Below are 20,428 nucleotides of genomic sequence, written 5' to 3'. Positions count from 1 at the left end.
ATACCTTAAGTGACATATATCATCTTTAGGAGGGCTTAAGCACATTAAAGGAGGGACCTGTGAAGCAGTTGATGGGTTTCTAAGTGCAGGCAGATGGGCAGCGGATGTACTTTGGATTCCTTTAAAATTAAAGCAGGCATACCATTATTCTTCTACTGACAGAGACTCAGCAGCTTTGTGAAGTAGTGAGTTCCCTGTCCTAGTGAATATTCGAGTCAGAGAAATTGGATGACCACTTCTCAGGTCTGGTATAGCAGAAATTACTATATGGCATGGGAAGCTGGACTCAAAGGTTTCTAAGGATCTTTTTCAACTCAGAGATTCGGTCTGTTAAAGGTCTGGAGATGAAATTGAGCCTATGATCCCAATGTTTCTAAAGCAGTCATGATTATCCCAAAATTATGGAATATTTGAGCTGAAAGAAACCTTAGAGAAAATCTACAATGTATTTAATCCAGTGACCTTTATTCTACATTTGTAAACATTGAGACCCAGTTAGGTGGAGAGATGATCAAGGTTACCGTCACAGGGCTAGTAGGGAGCGGGGCCAGGATGAGGACTCAGATCCTCCAATTCCTGGTCCAGACTCTTTCTACCAAGCCATCAGACCTTCCTCAAAGAGATCTTAACGAGATGCTCTCTGGTGGACAGCCTGATGGATTCTTTCTGACCATCCAGAAGAGAGCGTTTTCTCCTTTCTCTAGGATCCAACCCTGTATGGCTGTCATTTTTAGTATTTCACGTTCTTTGGTCAGGAATTTAACAAACACTACATCCAAATTATAAGGAAGTAATGCTGTCACTAGCCCATCTTACAGAAGATGAAAATAAGGCACAAAGACATTAGGTTTGTTTAAATGCTCCTAATATCCCCCCTGGTTCTAAATTTCACACTCTCACCTGTAGGGACGCTCCACTGCAGTGGGGGTTGGGATGCCTTTGCAGTATGTTTATGATATAGTTTGTGTGTGTATATATAGCTATGTTAATAATTGTTTTTATGCATCTTTCTTCTTCAAATATTCCAAGCATCAGTAATTTTATCCACGTAGTTCCTCACTCTCTGATTTTACCATTATAAGTACTCTGTTGGCTACCATAGATTGTGACTCCTTCACACCTTTGTAAGCCTTCTTGAGTTGCTAAAATTCACTATCTGGTGGTCACCCTTCTGGTGATGAGCCTCGATACATTTAGCAAGGCTGGTCCTGGAGTGTGATGTGGTGGAAAGAGTACTAGGCCTAGAGTCAGGAGAGACCTGGGTTCAGGTGAAATCTCCCACACTTACTTGATGTGTAGCTTCTCTGAGTCTCAGTTTTCTCACTTATAATACTTACATTATGTCTTTCCCAGGGTTATTTTGAACTCAAACAAGATAATGTTTTTTAGTGCTTACCAAGCCTTTAAGTGCTACATAAATGTTATCTATTATTATGATAGGTACAGAATCAAATGGCCGTCCTAAATTGAAAGACTTTCTTTTAAAAGAAATATTTATTTGTTTATATATTGAAAAATTTCCCCCCATTACATGTAAAAACAATTAAAAGACTTTCAATCTTGGTAGAATATGCTAGACATCATTAACGTATATATACCAAAGAACATAGTGTCAAAGCTGTTAGAGGGAAGGCTAACCAAATGATAGAAAGACATTAATATTAAAACAATAGTTGCAGGAGAGTTTAACATTCTTCTTTTAGAGGTAGGTAAATCTATAGAAAGAGAGATACGGAAAATATAAACAGAATGTTGGAAAAAATGGAAAGAACTTTGGTTATTTTTAATGGAAATATTAAAGAATATACACATTCTTCAACATCCTAGGATACATTTACAAAAATTGATCATTTGCTAAAGCATAAAGAACCTGACAGAGCTTGTGCTCCATTGCCTTAGCCTTTAAAAAGCCAAGGTCATCTTCGTGCCAAAATGAGGCATCAGAGGAAGAAATTAGTAAAGTACAAATTTATTAGTAGATTTCATTATTCAGAGATAATGGGTAGTTGGTAAGAGATGTCATTGGATGGCCAATGCGGTAAAATGAATTGCTCTGCCTTTGTATAAAAATCAAAATATGTCCATATAGGAGACAGGATACAGTTAAGGAGAAAGAGCAGTCCATTCAGGAGAAGCTGGGGACCAGAGTAGAGCTTATGCTCAGCCAGGACAACTGTTTAGGAGTGGATCTTATCTTGAATAGAACAAGGAAATCAGATAAACTCTGCCACTTTTGAGAATAAAGGTTGGGGGAAGAACAAGGGCAAGAACAGCTCAACTTGAATCAGAAGTAGAATGAGAAGTAGAACTATATATATGCACATATATATATATATATATATACATATACACATATACCTACACATATACATCTATCTATCTATCTATCTATCTATCTATCTATCTATCTATCTATCTATCTATCTCTATCTATCTATCTATCTATCTATCTATCTATCTATCTATCTATCTACTTTTAAATGGACCAAAGAGAGAAGGAATAGACTGGGATGGAGATGTTAGATAGAGGTATCCCAAACTGATGGATCTCTAAGGAAGACTTAAGGCTTAAGTTAAATTCTCTAGCTTCTCTACATACATGTAATCACCCACACACGTATGGCTTAATGTCTTTATAGATCCCTTTAGAAACATAATTTTTTGGTTTTGTTTTTTAAAGATGAATGATCTCAAATGTTATTGGTCGTTGTTCATCCATCTGTCCAGCCACCCAATGAATTTTAATGCTTCAATTATATGCAAGTGCAATATATCGTGTGTTTGGAGGGAGGAGAAGTTTTTGTTCTCAATGAGCCCACAGTTTAAACACCTATACAAGAGGGGTTTTTTCAGTTGTAATAATGATTTCCCCCTCATATAGAATTTTAAGGTTTAAAAAATATTTTACCTAAGTGTCAAATGAGTGATATGGACAATAATGGATGAACTCAAGGAATCAATAGGTAAGAATGGGGGTGGCACCATGTTCTCAAAATGCTAGCTACAAAAGAGTTTTAAACCCTGAAGTGGTGGGTGGGACAACTTATTCCTTTTCCTGAATTGTACGTTGACATCAAATTGGCCTTCTTGCCATTTCTTGTTCATAACCACCCCTCCCCCATCTTTGGACCTTTCCCCCCATTCTTGGCATGCACTTCCTCTTTCCCTGCACCTCTTGGATTCTTTAGCTTCCTTCTAAGCACTGTCCAAGTGCCACCACCTACCTGAAGGTTTTCCTGATTCCCTTAGCTGCCCAGTGTCCTTAGATATAGCTTTGTGTTTGCTGTTTTGTCTTTATATGCTGATGAGTTGTATCAGTGTAAACTCTTTCAAGGCAGGAACTGTTTCATGTTGGTGGTCTTTGTATGCCTAGTGCCCTGGCACTCAGTAGTTACTTGTTGATTGGTGATGCTGTAGAGAACAATGGGTCCGGGCTCCAGCCCCAGCTGTGCTGTTCTCCAGTGTGGCGTCTTGGGCAATTCATTTAATTTCCTTAAACTTCAGTTTCCTTGTTTGTAAAGTAAGGAGCCTAAAACTCATACCACCTACCTTACAGGGTTATTATGATGAAAGTGCTTTTGTAAATTGTAAAGTGCTATTGAAATTTGAACCATTGCTATCCATTTAAATGACAGGTGTGGACCACATGATCTCTCTCAGGTTTGGTACTCTGAGCCTCTAGGACCCTCCACAAGCCCATGGCACTAGAATGTCATGCTTTGGGGAATTTGTCCCCATATTGAGGCATGCACAGGTGGACATTCGTCTGGGGTCACTAATGGAAAATTGATTTAGTGGTAATGCGGTCAGGATTCCTAGAGTAACTCATTTCCACTTATACTACTGCTTAGGTCCCTCAGGAAGCCCCTGGAGCTAGAGGTACATTGATGGTCAAATGTAGCCCACAGCTTGGCACCCCCACCCCCATTTGCTCCTGTAGTAGAACACCATTTCCTTATGTTCACTCCCCCTTCCATGATCTTCCCTGAGGATTCTCTCACTGTGACATCTGTGCTATTGCTTGAGGTGTGCTCAATTTCCCATCAGCCTGTGTCACAACTTCTGTTGACTTGTAAACATGAACTTCAAAAGCTGCATGGGTTATTGTATTCCCTTAGTCCCACCTACCTCCAGTGGTGGCACCCAGGGACAGTTTGTAGGAAGGTGAAAAGTTGCCCTTCTTAATGTCAACACAAGGTATTTTGAATTCATTATCCATAAATTGATATAAGCCTTTCTCGAACCTCTTTTCAGCCTATACTGATTCTTGGGAGGTCATGAATTGGAGAGGCAGTAAGTTTTCCTGAAAGGAGCCCTGGAACTGGAGTCAAGAAATCTGAGCAGCTGCTACTTAGAAACTGTGTGACCCCCTGCAAATCACTTCATCTCTCTGGCTCTCTATTTCCCCTTTTGTAAAATCTGAAGTGGGTCAGACTAAGGGATCTCCAAAGGGTACCTTTCATCTCTAAAATGCTGTGAATTCCAGAAGTATGTCACCAATTTTACAAAGCCATTTCAAATGGATCTGTGAGCCTATCCACGTGGATGTTCCCTTTCATGATGCAAAAGTGAAAATAAAATGCATAGTTAGCAAATATAAAGTAATTTTCAGGGAATACCAATGCATTCTCCAATACTCCAATGAATATGTGATCACATCAATGAAAGTACTCCCTCAAAGGATATAGACTTCACCCCCTCCATGTCCACTCATCAGGTAACACTTGTCTATTTGTTGTTCAGTTGCTTTCAGTCGTATCTGACTCTTTCTGACCCCATTTGGGGTTTTCTTGGCGGAGATATGGGAGTGGTTTGCCATTTCCTTTTCCAGCTCATTTTACAGATGGGGAAACTGAGGCAAACATGGTTAAGTGACTTGCCCAGGGTCACACAGCTAGTAAGTATCCGAGGCCAGATTTGAACTCAGGAAGATGGGTCTTCTTGATTCCAGGCCCCACACTCTATCTACTGTGCCACCTAGCTGCCCAACATTTGTCTATGTTCTCCCCTGGGTTCACCACAGAAAGTCCACTCAGTCTGCTTGGGATCTTCCCTGTTTTCTTTAAAAAATGATTTTTACTCTGACATTAAATACCAAATAAAATGGGCATTTGCATCCGCAAGATGAAAATGGAAAAAAGAGGATTATGCGTGAAACTGCAAATCTCTATTACCTATAGCTTATTGTTAAAAAAGCATATGATGAATCTGACCTATAGTTTTCAAAGCTGTCCTGTTTGTCTCTGCTTCTTTCTCACCTTCCTTCTATTCTTGCCTTTGCACCTCAGTGGTCCTCTTTGCTTCTTCATTTCCTTTTCTTTTTTGCTACCCTTCCATTCAGCCTTGGTTTATTGTTTTGTTGATTATTTATACTTAAGAAAGTGATGGAGAAAATGTTAATAATGAAAATTGAACTGAAGTGTGTTTAGTGTGTACATTTTTTCCCCTTGGATAGTTGGTTATTTAACTTTTACCAGCATACCTCTGGCTTTAGGTGTAGAAGTATCAGGAGGCCAAATGGTACGCACAGTCGAATGAAGTTGGGGACGTAGTTCCAAGCTGCTTCTCAGAATGGATGGACCCAATCGCAGCTCCACCAATAGTACATTGATGTACCTATTTCCCCACCACTTTTCCAACATTTGTAATTTTCTTTTTTTTGTCATCTTTGCCAGTCTGATGGATGTGAGGTATTGCTTGGCTTCATAATAAAACCAAATTAGGTGTCTATTTCAAAGTTACAAAAATGTGAAAGTAACTCAAATTATATTCCTCCCATCATGTTACTTTACAAAATTAAAACATAAGTATCTAAAAAGCTTAGGAATTATGACAAGGATTACAAGATGAATGTGAAAGTGATTGAGGGTGTGTCAATGTTATAAAACATATAATAGACATTTCAATTGAAAATATAATAATGCTTCCTACTTCACATTTGATTATCACAAGTTCAAAATGAATCTGAAAAATTATTTAAAACTACTCATTCTTAGAATTGTCTTTGGCCCCTTTCAGATGTCACAGATGGGGAAACTGAGATCAGAGAGATGAAGTGATTTGCCCAAGGCCACACAGTAATTAAGCGGTGGAGTCAGGCTCCCAGCTCAGGTTTCCAGGCTCAAAACTCTTTCCAGTACAACTTATTCCTCGTCCATTTCATGACCTCCTAAGAAACAACATTGCTTCAATTTGTGATTTGGTGCCATTTTTCATATGGTTGTTGGAAGTTTGGATTTTTTCCTTCAAAAATTGCCTGTCTTTATCTATTGGGATTGTCTATTTTCACTTATCTAATAGTGAGGCAAATAGGCCATCTATTGGCTATCCCTTGGCCTCATCACATGAGAAGCTCATTCTTTTTCAATTATGCACTTCTTTGATGGTATCTTTTATTCTGATTCTTCTCCGTGGTTCCTTTTTTTTTTTTTAAACGTATTGCAGTCTTTGCAAACTCATGAAACAAATAAAATTTTGAAGTGGCCCTCAGTGCTGTGGATAAAATATCTTTCAATAAAAATTCAACAAACATTTAATTGCACCTGATTTATGCATAGCACTATGATCGGTGCTGGGGAGAAGCAATGATGACTGAGGCATGGTACCTTTAATTCACCCATTTCACAAGTATTTCTAAGTTCCTGTTACATGATAGGCCTTGGAGATGCAAAGACAAAAATGAATGCAGTTTCTGCCCTCAAAGAGCTTCTATTCTATGAGAGGGAAATGCCATATAAAAGAACTGAGGTGATCAAGGGAGATCTTGTATAGGAGGCAGTACTTACTCTAAGTCTTGGGTGGAGCCAGGGATTCTAAGGAATGGAAAGGAGAAGGAAGAGCATCCCAGGAATGGCGATGGCCAGTGCAAAGACAATCAAGCATGACAGTAATGTAAAATGGAAAATTGCAAATTGGCTCATTTGGCTAGATACGGAGGTGGGGAACCTTTGGCCTTGAGGCTGTAGTTTCCCTCCCCCCGCTAGAATATAGAATGGGTGAAGAAAATGATGTAGAATCAATCTGGAAATAAAGTTAGAACTGGATTGTGAAGGGGCCCTAAGTATCAAACAAGAGTTTGTATTTTATCCTAAGGCAATAGGGAACCACTGAATCTTTTTTTAAGTTGGGAAATCACACAGTCAGGCTTGTGCTTTAAGAATATATAAATTTGGCTACTATATATAGATGATGGATTGCAGAGGGAAGAGCCTGGGGACAGACAGACCACTTGGAAGGCTATTGTAGTAGTCCAAGCAAGAGGTGATGAGGGTTTGAAATAGGGAGTGGAGAGTGGGATGGATGTTGGGATATGTTGTGGAGAAAGAGATGATGTAAGACTTGACAACTGGTTGGCTAGTGGGTGCGAGGAAGAGTGACAAGTCAGAGACGACTCCAATGTTGTGAACCTGGGTGATTGGAAAGATGGTGGTAGCTTCAACAGAAATAGGGATGGAGTTTATAGATGATTCAGGAAGAAATAGGTCATGTTCACAAATAATTAGAACAGAAAGCATGCATGAGAAGTCCGCAAGGAAGGTCTCAGAAAGGAAAGCAGCACTAGGGTTTCTCTCCTGATATTAGAAAAGAATGCAGGGTAAGGTATGGACCTCAGGACAATTCCCACAGAATCTCAGAACATGGAGAGGGCTCAGAGGCCATCTCTTCCAACCTGTGCCTGAATGAAGATTCCTTCTATGACTTCAATGACAAGTAGTCATCCGGCCTTCTCTTGAAAACCTCTAATAATCTGGAAGCCCGTCCCTCACAAAGTAATCCATTCCACTTTCAGACAGCTGATTGTTAGGCAAATGCCTCCTTATAGCAAAGCAAAATCTACTGTCTCATTTTGCAGAAGAGGAAACTGAGGCCCGGGGAAGTTATGATTTGTCCAAGACACAAAGAGAACAAATAAAGAACTACAGCTTGAACCCAGGTCCTTTGACTTCAACCTAGGCCTCTTTTCACGGTACTATGCTACCTTACAGAGGCAAAAAGGACTTTAAAGACTGCATGAAATAATGTGCGTAAAACACTTAACAAATCTAAAAGTGATCTATAAATGCCCTCTGTAATTTTTAAAGATTACCTAGTTCATCTCTCTTTTTACAGATGATGAAATAGGTTCAAAGAGGCAAATTGACTGCTTTACATGCATGGTAGCAAAGCTAGGATTCAAATCCAGGTCTTCTGAAATTCTGCCTCCTAGGACCAAGCAACAAGTAGAAACTCTGTTCTTTATGTCAGCCTTCCAGACACATGAAACTTATTTTCATGTGCCCCTTCAGCCTTTTCATGAGAGTGTCTCCCCTTGACATAAGTCAGATCTCCCCCAACCTTCCCTCCACCACACTTGGCTTTGGCAGATACAATCATAACTTCCAGAGTAGAATCATTTCTTTATGGCTCTTCACAAGCCCACATCTGCATTTATACTGCTCTGCATGCCTGGGGAATTAGTGGCTGGGATGCTAAACAGAAGGAAATCACTAGAGCTATTCAATACTAAATCTCACTCATAGACACCCCTCAGAAGGCTACTGAAACATTTAGAACTATTGTATGCTAGGTTGCTAGGGTTCTTGAGTTCTTGTGCCTGTTTTTTATAGTTCTTCTTTCTCAACCTTTGTTGTCAGGAGTTACTTCTCATTGCTTCTAGTGTTCGTCTCTGTAAAAACACTAACTCCCCTCTTCTGATTGTGGGCTGGAAAACCAACTAACTAAACCTGTTAGAATTATGTCCAGTAAGAGTAAGGAACAAGGGGCTGTATTCCAGGTGAAGTATTTGAACCTTGACGTGTGTATTTTGTGACATTTTGAGTACTCAGAAGCCTTTTTTGCTTCTTTCTTGCCTCTCAACTGTGTGCTGGAAAGTGGAATGTGGGCCAAGTGGGGGTGTTGCTGTGCATGGCACGGGGCAGGGGTTCGAGATATAGCAGAAGTGACACCCTGTCTCAAAAAGTCTTATTTCCCTCCTCCTCTGCCCTCAGCCAGTGTCTGTTCTGCTACACAAATTATCCAGAATTTACAATCCATTGGAGAGGTGGGCCTTGAGGATAGGGCCTCAGAAATATGTAAACGGGAAGACTTTACCGAGCTCAATTCATGTGGTATAGACACAGCCCTGGGGGTTAAAGATAGAAGAGTCTTAGTATGCGGTTGGACCACTCACAGGCAGAAAACTGGAACTGAGCTGGGCTGAGTCAAAAGATGGAGAATAATTACATGTTTCTGGAACCTGAAAGCTAAAGTTAGAGTAATGTCCCAAGCAGCTGGGAAAAGGGAACCCAGTGTTTCATCCACAGAAGATATCATCTTTCTACACACACCACCTCACCTCTAGGCTTCAAGGTTCTTTCTCACTTGGGCAGGCTTGTCCTTAGCAAGGCCCTGCTTATCTCCTAGCCAAGCTCAAGGTGAAATACCCTTAAGCGTAAGTGCTTTATTTGGAAATCTTGATTCCATAGAGAAACCACCAGATGAATGGAAAGGATCACAAATGTGGTGTGGGAAGTCTCTAAGACAATCAAATGCAGTGTTCACCAGGTAAGAATGATGCAGCAACGTGGAGACCGTTTATTGGAGCAAAAACTGAAGACTGAGCCGGACGTTTTTCTGTTGGCTTTCTGAGTGTACTGACTTACAATTTTTGTTGTTTATTCATTTTTCAGTTGTGTCTGACTCTTTGTGACCCCATTTGGGGTCTTCTTGGCCAAGATACTAGAATGGTTTGCCATTTCCTTCTCCAGCTCATTTTACAGATGAGCAAAGTGAGGTAAACTGGGTTAAGTGGCTTGCCCAAGGTCACATAGCTAGTGCGTGTCTGAGGTTGGATTTGAACTCAGATTTTTCTGACTACTAGTAAGCACAGTGTTCTCTCTACTGTGCTAAGCCTGCCTTAGAGAGACGTGTCATGTTAGAGCCTGAGGGAACCCTCAAGATCATCTAACCCAATGCCCACATTTTACATTTTAAAGGTATGCGTTTCTTCCCTTTGCACAACAGGATACTCTGGGCTCACTGGTAAGCTACCAGATGCATATAGCCTTGTTATGCATTCCTACCCATCCTTCAGAGTTCAACTCAATTACTACCTCCTTCATGATGCCTTCTCTGAAATTACCCCATTAGGAATGATCTTCCCTGTTGGAACTCAGGAACACTTTGTCTTTAATCTCTCTAATACACTTAAGTTTTAATATTGCATATCATAATTAACTGTATGCCTTATCCCCCCTTCTAAACTATAAGCTCTATGAGGGCAGGGACAGCCTATTTTAAAAACTTTGTGTTTCCTGCATTTATTATGGACCTACTACACTTCCTGTGCTGAGTGCTAGGGATAAAATGACAGAAATAAAACTATGGCTATCCTTAAGGAACTTATATTCATTGTACTGAAGTTCACTGAAGGGGCTTTTAGGTACCCTTATGAAACTGATAAAGCAAAATTTCCCTTTTGTAGGCAAAAATTCCCATTAAATCAAACTGGTACTTTCATTCTGCCTAGGGGACAGGATTGAAACTCTCAACTTGATTTTATCTTCAGAGAAATGAAAAGCAAGCCCACCCTCTTCTCATCAATAGGGTAAGTAGAGGTTAAGAGAGAAGCCAATGGCCCAACAAAGGGGATCAGAATCCAGATCTCCAGACTCTCAGATTGAAGCCACCATTACCCTCTCCATGTGTTTTTGCTGGAGTACTTCCAAGTTGAATCTCCTGTCTTGCTTTTCTGCATTTATTTGCAGCCTTTCCAGAATCTCCTCACACGACTGATCCATAGCACGTTGTAAAGAAAAAGCTCATGAGGTCAAGAGCCCTGGATTCTAGTCTCAGCAATGTTACTGCCTAGCTGGATGACTTTGGGTGAGCTGCTCCCCTCTCTGTGCCTCTGTGTCTTCACTTATTAAATGGGGTCTCACTTAGCAGTATTATTACAAGTGTCAACTTGGATAATAATAGTCACATTGATATGTACTTCAAGGTTTCCAAAGTGCTTTCCTCATAATTGCCTGGTGATAAAAATAATACAGCTATGGTTATCTGCATTTTATAGATGGAGAGACTGAGTTTCATAGTGGTTAAGGGACTTGCCTGTGGTCAAACGGCTAGTAAGTTACCAAGCTGTGATAGCACATATGAATGCCCTGGAGGAAGTTTGAAAGGGGAAAAGAAGGAAACAAGCATTTAGTAAGCCTACTATATAATTTTACATGGCCATGATTTGTTGTTGTTCAGTCATTTCAGTTGTGTCTGCTTCTTTGGGACCCCATAGGAGGTTTTCTTGGCAAGGATACTGGAATGGTTTTCTATTTTCTTCTTCAGCGCATAATTTCACAGATGAGGAAACTGAGACAAACAGGATTAAGTGGCTTGCCCAGGGTCACACAGCTAGTAAGTATCCGAGGCCAGATTTGAACTCAGGATGATGACTCTTTTTGACTCCAGGCCCAGCACTCTGTCCACCGTGCCACCTAGCTGCCCCAGTGGCCACAATTTACTCATGTAGATTTTAAAGTTGTGGGAGGATGTCGTGAGTGCTGTGGCTGAGCTAGTCAATAAGTGGGCTTCCCTCTTACCATTGTGGGCTCATGTCTCCTTCATGCCCAAATGACTGTTCTTTACAGGAGGTAGCTTGATATAAGGGAAGGAGCTCTGGACCAGGGATTCAGGAGACCTAGCTGGATTCTAATTCCAGCTCTGCACTCAGCTAGTTGTGTGATCTTGGGCAGTTACTTCTGCTCTCCATTCCTTGTGATATTAGGGAATTAGACTAGCTAATTTCTAAGGTCTGTCCCTCTCTCAGGTTCTGGTTCTAGTGTCATTTGGGAGAAGAACAGAGATTTCCAGTGTGCTGAGTCTTTCACCACCAGGTCCTAACTCTAACCTCGGTCCCAATCCCAAAATTAGGTATCATGTTCCTGATGACGGACAGATCTTCAGCACCGAGAGATCTTTTGTGACCAAAGTGTGTGGGGCTCATTTTCATATAGCTCCTGCTCTAGGCCTTGCTTGTCTGTTGATTGTGTTCAGGGTGAATTAGGGCTAAAGACGTAGGCTGCTTATCTTGGAAGGTCCGAGTCAGTTTTTCATTGTGTGACTTTCCTAATAAGCCAGAGCTAAGCAGGCCAAGGAGGGTCTGGAGGAGCAATAGATAGTTTCTGAAGCAGAGAAAGCCTTTCTGTCTGTGGGGAAGAGGGGGTGACAGATGATCAGGAGTTTCCCAAAGTCCATCTAGGAGATGGATACACGCACTCCTAGGCTTGCAAAGCAGGACCCTGAATACAGCAAAGATTGTGGCTCTGGTTCTGTAGCTGGTTGGCTTGGTGGCTTAGAACAGAACGATTATGAAGAAAAGGCTATATCTCATCACACCAATCTGTGCCATTGGAGGACCAGGAATGTTAGGTGTCAAAGAGAACTCCAGATACCATTTACTCCCACTCCCTTATTTTACAGATGGGGAGACTGAGGCTCAGGGGAAATTATTGATTGAATGATTGATGTGACAACATTTCAGTAAAGTGGTTGGATCAGTGCAAGTCCATTTCCAACACTGGAAAAAGAGGTCAAAATCACTTTCACTTGGGAGATGGTTAAGGAGGTGGGAGGTACCATGCAAAGTTTCATGAAAGAGGTTTCATTTGAGTGGGGCCTTGAAGAAAGAGAGAGACTCCACTGAGTAGAAGGGTAGGAGAGTTCATTCCGTACTGGAGCACAGCTTGAGCAGAAGGATGGAGATGGGAGATTTCAGTTTTTTCAGCCATGTCTGATTCTTTGTGACCCCATTTAGGGTTTTTTTTTTCCCCTTGGCAAAGATACTGTAGTGGTTGCCATTTCCTTCTCCAGTTCATTTTATAGATAAGGAACTGAGGCAAACAAGGTAAAGTGACTTGCTCAGGGTCACACAGCTAGTAAGTATCTGAGGTCACATTTGAACTCAGGTCTTCCTGACTCTAGTTCTGGCAACTCTATCCACAGCATTACCTACCTGCCCCAGAGAGATGAAGAGAAGGCATGGTAAAAATAGAATAGTTTGGCTACAACATAAAAAAAAACACCAAACAAACAGTAGCATGAGTTACTATGGGACAGGATGGAATCAGTTTGAGGAAGACCTTGAATGTCAGTTTCAGGAGTTGATGCTTGTTTCCATTAGACAATGGAGGGTCACTCAAGGCTTTTGGATAGAGGAGTAATACGTAGAGATGTGTTAAGAAGATTGCTTGGGCAGCTATGGGCAGAGCTGCTGATGAGGGAATAGCCTGGAGACAGGGACACCAACAAGGTGCCATTACAAGAGTCTGATTGAGAAGAGATGAGAGTTTCCATGAAGAGGATCTTTCTTCCCCTTCCTTACTATAGGCCACTTTAATCCTGTCTTCCTCGAATGGGGCCTTAGCCTAAAGACCTAGTCGTTGATTATAGATGAATTGCAGAATTTGAAGGGAACTCAGTGACCATTTAGTCCAACACATACCCATCCCTCAGTGTTCCCTGGTAGAACATACCCAACAGGAGGTCATTCATGATGAATACTTACAGACCTCCAAGGAGGCATATGCCTCCCGAACCAGCCCCACTCTGCTTTTGGACAACTCTAGTCATTAGGACATTTTCCTGGTATCAAGCCTAACTTATTTCTTTGCAGCCTTAGTGCCCCCCCCCCCCCCGCCCGCCAGTGTTGCCCTCTGGGACCAAACAAAATAAGTTTAGTTTCTTTTCCACATATTACATCTTTCAAGTACCTGTACACAGCTATCCTATCTCCCTTTAAGTCATTTCTTCTCCAGGCTAACCATCCTTCAACCTAGCCCCATGTGGCATAGATTCAAGGCCCTTTGCCATTCTGCTTGCCCTCTTCTAGACACTTAACAATGCCCTCTTAAATGGGAGTGACCAGAACTGAATACATTACTGTGGATATAATCTGATCAGGGCAGAGTACAGCAAAACTATCACCACCTTATCCCCGGAAATTATGCCTCTCTTAACGTAAGCTAAGATCACATTAGCCTTTTCGGATGCTACATCACATTTCTGACTCATGTTGAGCATGGAGTCCACAAACCTTCCCCTGTCCCCAGTGCTGATCTATTTTCAGATGAACCACTGTCTAACCAGATCTCCTCCATCTTGTACACGGGAAGCTGATTTTTTTGAACCCAAGTGAAAGACCTTATATTTGTCCCTATTGAATCTTATTAGATTCAACCTATTGCCAGTCAAAAACATTTTAAAATCTTGACTGTCATCTAATGTGTTAGCTATTCCTCCCAGATTTGTGTTATCTGCAAATCTGGTGAGCAAGCTCTTCATGTTTTTGTCCAAATGACTGATAAAAAATGTTAAACAGCATAGGGTCAAGATCAGTACAGATCTATGGGGACACTTCACGGGACAGCTCTGGCCAAGCTGACATTGAACCATTAATGACTAACCTTTGAATCTGGCCATTCAACCAGTTCTGAATCCCATCTAATTGTATTGTTGTCTGGTTCACATGCCTTCAACTTTTCTAAAAGAACAGTACGAGATTCTTTATCAAAAGCTTTGTTAACATCCAGGTAAAATATATCTATAGCATTCCCATCATCTAGGAGTTTGATACCTTGTTGAGAGAGGAAATAAGATTAGCCTAGTTGTTGATGAAACCATGTTGGATTTTGTTTTCACGACTTCTTATTTTTTGGAAGATGTTAATGATATCTGAAAGACTGGGGAGGATTGGAGAGGTACCATAGTCCTGGAGAAGGGCAAAGGCAGTTTTGATTTTTTAATAAAAGGGAAGAGAATACAATCTTCAAATTACAGGCCAATGAGTATGACTTCAATCCCAGGGGAACATTCCAGAGCAGATTATTAAAGAGGTTGTTAGTGACTATCTAGAAAACACCTACAGATCAGCAGATCAGCAGATGCCATGTGCCAGGTCTTTTAGTACACAAGGCTATAGCTCATCAGGTGATTTAAAGTCATCAAAGGCAACTTCAGGTGCTTTCTTAATATCACCTTCCTTAGCTTGGGCAGCAACTCACTGCTAACTATCTCGGTTTTATTCTTCAGAGTTCAGGGCTCATTCTCCCAGGTAGAGAAAACAGAAGACGAGTAAAAACTGAACTATTCCACTCTTTTCTCCATTATCATCCTTCCATCCACTGCTTTGATCTTCTTTTTCTATATATTCTGTTCTATATAAACAACTGTTTATTAGTGTCAGTTCCTTCTAAGTTTTAGTTCTTCTGACACTATTCTTCTAGGTCTTCTACACTCTTAAATTCATCTTCTTTTGCTTGGCCTGACTTTGATTTTCTGTAAATATCTCTTTTCAATCTCAGTGGTTCCATGCGTTCCTTATGTAGTCACATGTCTCTTCAGAGAATTCTTGTTTTTTCTTTATTATTCACATTTTTTTCTTTTGGGGCCTTTTGGAATCTCATTTTTAAGAGTTTTCCATTCCTCCTGGGCTGATTTTCCCAGTAGAATTTTAGTCTGTGGAATACTACCTAACCTTTCTCTGAACTCTGAAATCTCCCCTTCCCAAATCAAGAGTGTATGTGTTAGACTGTTCCCTCTTTCCTCTCCTTTTTCACAAACTTTAGGAGGGAGTGGTAATTCCCTGCCCACCGCCACTTCCTGGCAAGATTCCCATGATTTGTACTCCAGCAACTCTTTCTTCCCTGTTAGTGAGAATCAGACCCAAAATAGGGTTTTTCCTCTTTTTGGTTCCTCCACCTTTTGATGTATGAAAATAACATCTAGGCAATTCAGGAAGTTATCAACTGTTCTGCCAATGGCAGTTCTCTAGCTATTTCACATGTGTCAAGTATTTGTCTTCCCAATTAGACTGGAAGCTCAGTGAGGGTGGGATTTGGATTTGATAGATTTTTTGTATGCCTCAACATAGTGCTAATCTCTTAGTAGACTTTCAACAAATAGTCCTTGGATTCACTTGATTTTACAAAGAAAGTCTTCTCTTTCCCGCTCTTCCTATTCCTTCTTCAACTTTTGTAAAGCATTTTAGGGTTTTTAAATTGGTATACACACACATACGTCATATATTCTCACGACTCTATAAAGTGAGTAGTGCAATTATTTTTATGCCCTTTTTTTACAGATGAGGAAACTGAGGCCCAGAATGGTGATAGAACTTGTCTAAGGTGACTTATTCATTAAGTGGTAGAACAGGATGTGAATCCAGGTCTTTGGAATACCAGTCTAAGCCTAAGGTAAGATACAGAGAGGGGACCTGGGAGCTCCTTCTAATGGGGTCTATCATTTAGAGCCTGGCCTTCAAGCTCCTGGACTAGGTTCTTCACACCCCAAAGGCTTGGGTGCATGGTCAGGGCTAGACAACTTCCACAAAACACAGATGGGTTTTAACAAAACAGTCCAGTGAAACCCTCAGGATGCCAGTATTTCTAGGCAGAATTTCAATGAACTCAGACCATTACTGTTCTTTCTCACCTAGAAAAGTCCCCAAAGTAATATAGTATTACTAACAGGGTCAGTCCTCCATCATTCTCCATGGGAGTCTAGTCCTTGATGTGCATGAGAAAGGGTTGGACTGCAGGATAAGGGGAGAAAGGGAGGGAAGAACAGTTACGCTGGATGAAGCACTGCAGAGACAGATTCTAGCAAACATCCCTTTGAGTCTGGTCCCTGAAGGCCAGTCCTGCATCCAAGCAGAGTGTGTCTGCCTTACCCTATTAGCCTGCCTGCCTCAACCCCAGAGGGCTGCTGGACCCCGTGAGGGCTACCGTGAGGGGTTAGCAGTCATCCTGGGAGCCCTGTCGAGGGAGGCCAGTAGGACTGGCTGGCATTTGGATCTGCCTCAGCCTGAGCCCAGAATCTCTTGATCTCTCGGCTGCTCTTGTCTGTGGAGGAGCCTGGGCTCACGAGATGGTCTCCATAGCAACCACTGCCACTCACTCCTCATCTCGGATGTAAATTAGTTACAATTTTATTAGTGTGCAGAATTTCAAGAGGCCGGAGCCTGCATCTGCCAGGGAGGGGTTGGTGGGCAGAGAGATTTTCAAAATTCATCACACACTTTGTGTGGGGGTCCATGATTGCATGCTCAGGATGAGACCTAGGGGTGGACCTCGAGAGAGAGCTAAGCGGGCTTGGACAAAATGTCCTCTTTACTCTCTCATCATGAGCTAGTGGGTGCCAGGGGATATACAGTCTGGCTTCTAGAGGAGACTCAAAACAGTCACTGAGGAAGAAGGTGGGAGTTGGTTCTGGAGGGCAAGAAGTTGGGGATCTAAGATGTGTTGAGGCTAATCCTGAGTATGGAAAAGAGGTCTGTTAGCGCTGCCTGTCATTCTCATAGATACATCTCATAGATACTTATCCACAGGCTTGGTGGTCCATGGGTATAAATAATCCAAGAACCATTTCTATCTTACTTTGGCATGTATATTATACTATCATGTCTTTCTTTGGTTGGGGGTGGGGGAAAAATAGAAGAAAGGGCACAGATTTACCTTCTTACTAAAGCTATTGTTAAAATTAGCCTGCATTTTCTAGACACACACCAGCTTGGGGTGGGGGTGTGGATGCGAGGGAATTGGTTTCTAAATGGTATTGAGGTATTTAGTAAGATCTAGTCTGGGATTAAAAACTGCTTGCAGAGAATCCACATAAGCTAAGAATGGACAAAGTTTGTTTTTTAAATTGACAAGCTCTCAAAATGTTCCCCAGCCTTGTTGATTTTTGTACCCTAATTACGTGACAATAGATACGGCATGACACCCCAAGCTACTGCAAAAATTCCCTGAGGTGGATCCTTCCTTCCTCCTTCCTTTCTCCCTAAGTTTCTTCCATCCCACCCCTTTATGGAAGTGTCTCTCTGGTCTTCAGATACTTTTGGAGAACCTTGGGAGAAGCTTGTAAAAGACAGTGTGGTCTAGAGGAGAGAAAGTGGGCCTCAGACCCTTGGCAAGACTGGAAGACCTTTGGGTCAAGTTCTGCCCCTTATACATCTAAGTACCAGCCCCTAATAAAAGTTTTGCCTGGCACAAATTGTTTAATCCTTCAGTGCCCTCCAAGTAACTCTTTAAGACTATAACCTGGAGAGAAGGTGCTGATTTGCACTGATAGAGAAAGCTTTGTGGGCAGATTCCTATCCCAATGAAATCATAAGTCTGGTTAAAAAAAAGTTTAAAAGTAAGCTCGTTAAGGGTAGGGACTGTTTTTCATTGTGTGTTTGTATCTCTTGGGCCTTGTTCATAGTAGTCATTTAATAAATGCTTGTTGAATTGAATAGTCATTGAATTTAAGAGTAGAATTAACTCTTTCAAGTCTTACAGTATGCTAGCAGTAACAAACTCTCTGGGACCCTAAGAGCCTCAAAGAGTGGTAGCAGAGGTTGAGGAACCATCTCAGGGAAGGTGGACCTTGAGCTCCCCTAGAACCTTTTGAGGTTTCAGAGACGTGGAGACTTAGTACTTGGGGTCTTTAGACTATGATGGCCTTCCTGGCTGCTTCTAACCATATGGTATCCCACAAGTGGAAGGACCTGGAATCTTGGTTTGATGTAGACATCCCTGAGTGGTCCCTTGGCCCTTCCTTGGTTCTTGACAGTGGAAGGGGTGAGGATGCTGCTGCATCAGTTAAAAGGAGAGATGGCTTATAGTCGACTCTCTTATGACTTTGACTCTTCTATGTGGCAAGTAGTGAAGGGGAAAAACTATGCTGTTGCTTCCCTTCCCTTCTCCTCTGCTATTCCCAGATGGAGAATAGACTCGATTAGGTGAGCTTGTGCCTGGATCCCTGGCTGACTTGTCTACGTTGTGTTTCCTTTTCTGAGAAGGTGATTGAACATCAGCTTCAAGTGCCCAGCCTTGGAGGTACCCATGTGAGATTGAGGGGATACAGGGCACTGTATCCCATCAGGCAAGAGCTGGCTTGTGGCAGAAGGAGGAGTTCCCCAGAAATGACTCCAGCACTCTTGGAGAAGACAACCCCCATCACGAGGATTGGCCCAAGCCCTGACCTTTTAACCAGGAGACATGTACTGGAAGTTGTTTGGACAATGGCAGAAGGGAGGGGAAATAAAGAATGCCTACTCAGCAGTCATGTAAACTGATTTCTATTTTGATGTGGGGTTTTAAGTATCAGCTTCCCAAGAGAATATGAGTAGTTATAAATTAAGTTACTGAATCTTGTTTTAAGTTGTCTTATCAATACACATCATGAATCTTTTGTGTTCATTAGTATTTTTTTTGTGTGTATAGGAAATAAATACCTGTCTCATACTTGATTTGCACTGGACATTGAGTAACTTTCTGCTCCCCCACCCCCATCCCCTTTGGGAATACCTAGACACGAGCCAAAACCTAAGCTTTAAGTAAATATCCCTAGGACACTGGGATGGGGCTTCATGAGGCAAAAGGTAGGAGAAAATGGAGCCCAACCTCTCTCAGAGGTCAAGCTCCCCAAGTCTGAACCCAGTCAGACTAAATGCCTAGGCCCAGAGTGGAGGCGCCTTTTGGTGGAGAAGGGAGTGGGTATGGTACCCCTTCTCCCATAGGCCCAGCACTGGTTCTTTAGGGAGTTCATGCACGAAAGGCCCTGTGAAGAACAGAAATCTGGGAAAGAACAGAAATCAGCGTCCTAAGTGATAAACTGCAACACTCTTTTGTGAGTGAAATGTTAGCATTGTAATGGTATTCTTATAGAGCAAACAGATACAAACCCTTTATGGATGATGTCCTAGTGCCCAGTGCAAAGCCTTGTACACAGTAGGAGCTTAATAAATGTATGTCACTTGTTGAAAGAAGCAAATCCAAGTTGCTGCCATCTTTATTAGCCTGATAAGATGCCAGTTTATAAGTGCCTTGGATCTGCTTATTTAAGCAACTACTTTAGGGCCATTGGACTCTATGGGAGCAGAAGGGAGGGGTGTTTCCTGGGATGAGCCAGAAAACACAGGCAGAAGGTGTGTGGCATTCAACCTTCTCTTCATAATAAGCTCTGGGCCCACCCAAATCTTCTACTCCTTTTTCCTCTGTCTCCTGGTTAGCTTCCACACATGGGCAAACAGGATAGAGCATAGAACATAGATTATGGAATACCAAAGGTAAATGTAGATTGTTGCAGGCCGAAGGGACCTCAGAGGTGTTTTCTAATCCAATGTGTTCATTTTGCAGAGGAGAGAATTGAGACTTAGAGAACGTGAGTGACTTGCCCAAGATCAAGTAGTAAATGGCAGCATGATGTGGTGGATTTGGCATCAGGAGATCTGGGTTCAAATCCTGACTGTGACACTTTCCTAGCTATGAGACCATGTAAATCATGTCACTTCTCTGGCCTGACTTTCCTCAGCTGTAAAATTGGGATAACAACATTCGTCTTCCTTACTTCACAGGGCGGTTATGAAGAAGTGCTTTGTGGACCTTAAAGCGGCACATCAATGTGAAATATC

The 20,428-nt window shown here is 41.8% G+C and overlaps 1 long non-coding RNA gene across 3 annotated transcripts in view; it reads left to right on the top strand.

The window, feature by feature from the left end:
- LOC110193649 (uncharacterized) overlaps positions 1–19,264 on the top strand; it is a 266,032-nt gene extending 246,768 nt beyond the window's left edge. For 2 of the 3 annotated variants that reach the window (XR_013484729.1, XR_013484728.1), the window contains 3 exons: positions 10,508–10,585; positions 10,746–10,863; positions 16,115–19,264. This is a non-coding gene — a long non-coding RNA (uncharacterized LOC110193649). The remainder of the gene's footprint in view (positions 1–10,507; positions 10,586–10,745; positions 10,864–16,114) is intronic. The other variant, XR_002320507.2, reaches the window with a different exon arrangement.
- Positions 19,265–20,428: the final 1,164 nt, after the last annotated feature.

This window comes from Phascolarctos cinereus, unplaced genomic scaffold (assembly GCF_003287225.1).
Source record: "Phascolarctos cinereus isolate Bilbo 61053 unplaced genomic scaffold, phaCin_HiC Scaffold_2;HRSCAF=192, whole genome shotgun sequence".
Classification (NCBI taxonomy): domain Eukaryota; kingdom Metazoa; phylum Chordata; class Mammalia; order Diprotodontia; family Phascolarctidae; genus Phascolarctos; species Phascolarctos cinereus.
Note: the sequence above shows the minus strand (reverse complement) of the source record. Positions and strands in the feature narration are given on the sequence as shown.